The sequence below is a fragment of the Grammomys surdaster genome, unplaced genomic scaffold (genome assembly GCF_004785775.1).
Source record: "Grammomys surdaster isolate TR1022 unplaced genomic scaffold, NIH_TR_1.0 243, whole genome shotgun sequence".
Lineage (NCBI taxonomy): Eukaryota > Metazoa > Chordata > Mammalia > Rodentia > Muridae > Grammomys > Grammomys surdaster.
In genome coordinates this window covers 3159609-3161999 of record NW_021604688.1, presented here as the reverse complement: position 1 = coordinate 3161999, position 2391 = coordinate 3159609, and positions in this window count along the sequence as shown.

The following is a 2391-nucleotide window of genomic DNA, read 5'->3' as shown; positions in this document are numbered from 1 at the left end:
GACGCTGTTGCGGTCTTTGGTCGGGGCGGGGCCGGGGGCGGGGGCGGCGCGGGCCGGGCTGGCTCGTGCGGGGCTCGCGCTGCGCGGCGGCCGCGGTGACAGCTCGGGGGATGCTCTGCTCGGCCCCGCGAACAACAATACACTCTGACGTCACGGGGAATGGCGCCGCGCTCACACTCGCGCTCTCCCCGGCCTCGCGCGCGCACCCCGCGCACACTCGCCGCGCGCCCCCTCCTCCGGCCACGCCCTGAAGCCCCGGCCGGACCCTTTTCCTCACGGTCCAGCCCGGAGCAGTTGATCGGGCAGGCTTGGGGCAGGCCGACCCACTCCAGTCTACTCTGTCCCCTTAGGGCCAAAAACCAGCAACTGTGGTGGCTTTGGGAAGTTGGGTGGCTCTGCGCTCCGCAACTGGGTGCCCTCGCCTGAGCACGCGCGCGTGCGCGCCCAACACACACACACACACACACACACACACACACACACACACACACTCCCTCTCCCTACTGCTCCCACCCCCAGCTCTGCGATCCCCTAACCCTGCCTCTGCTTTGAGGGTTGGATTCCCAGAGCTTTGCGGAACGGAATCAGCCTCCTCAAGCACAGAACTAATATTGAAGGAGCAACTTGATACTGCGCGGAGCCACCTACGTGGTCTGAAACAATGCGAGACCAAAAGAGGTTTCGAAGATTCATGTCTCGCTACGTCTGTAGTATATATAACAATAATTATGTTCTAAATACCCTGTAGCCATCATTTCTAGCTTCTAACCTGGTGCCTGTGTCAACAGTCAGACCTTCAGACCGTTAGCGTTCGGGTATTTTTAAAATTACATTTGATTTCCAGGTTCCGAATTTATGGAGAGTTGGGAGGATATTCCTATTAGTAAATTACACACAAAAAAATGCGCTAAGACCTCAAAGTTTATGATAACCTTTTACAACTTCTTATGCCACTGACGAGCTGTTTAGGTTGATAAAGTTGTTTCTCAGAAGAAGAGAAGATGCCTGAATCCCTCATTAATCTCGTGTGTATTTGTCTTGAGTATGTAAAGACAAAAGGTTACGCTTCCCGGATTATTTATCTAAAGTTATTTCCTGAAAGTAATGATATGTAAATAGAAAGGTGTGGGTTTCTTCCTGGTTGTCCTCTCATTTGGTCTTCAGCAAACCACTTAAACACACTTTTCTCTACTGTATAACAGGAGGAAAACAAGAACACCAGGATGACTGTAAACTCTTTGTAAACTGGGCTTAAGGAATTTAAGATTTTGGTCCTAATTTCACTTTGTGCTATTCTGTACTATTGTGATTACAAGTAATTCTTGTCTGAAGAGTGAACACTCAAGTCGAGAAAGAATGTATTTCCTTGAAAATGAGACCAGCCAGTGCGCTCTCCTGAGAGCCCAGTCAAGTGTCTGAGGTAATAAAAGTGGACGATTACCAATAATTAGGCAGAGGTAGTTAATTCTTTTAAAATATTTGTTTTATTAATTTATTTGAATAACAAAATTGCTATGCATCAGCTTAAAGAAATATCCAAAGACTTACTCACTCTTCTTTTGTTTAAAAATTAGATTTAAAGAACACACTGATAGTATCCCCTGGGAAAAGCTTTACACTTGCAATTTGCATAATTCTAACCAGGTGTGACACCATTTTACATTTCAAATATATCTAATTCGAGGCTTGTTCACATCTGCCTTTATTCCCAAGAATTATCTTTATGAGTACAGTAATTGATAGATCAAGATTTTCTATTGTAATAGTTTTTCTTCTGTACAGAAATAACTTTTAAGCAAGCAGATCATAGCATGGAATTTATTATTTTTGTGTAACATAGTACTTCATAGGAAGTTTGAGAGCCCATTATAAGCCAACCTACATTGTGTATTACGTTGATTTAATATTAAGAGACTATGTGTCACCCCACTTAAGCAGATTTAAATTGATGTTCAAAAAGCTGTCAGTCTTGTATGCCTTTGATGACACCTAAGTGTGAACATTCGCAATTCATAGCTGATTCTTGCACACTACTTGTTTTGGAGTATTGTATTTTATCCATACAGGCCAGGTAAATCTGCTTAAAGACTGGTGAATATCTATGCCAACCTAGTATACTTCAGTGGTAGGGCATAAGAAAGGCCACCACTTCATAGAGGTCAGTAATTTAGTCCTTTATTCTGTATTTCTGTCTATTCAGTCATTGGCTTTCCTTAGATGCATTTATTTTCTCAATATATAGTGAGTGCAGTAGGGAAGAGGAAAGACTATGTGTGAAACAATTATAAACATTTTATAGATTAATAAATAATATGAATGTTATTCTTAAGATATGTGCATGTGTGTATGCTTGTGTGAGGGTGTGCAAACTTGAGTGCAGTGGCCATGGAG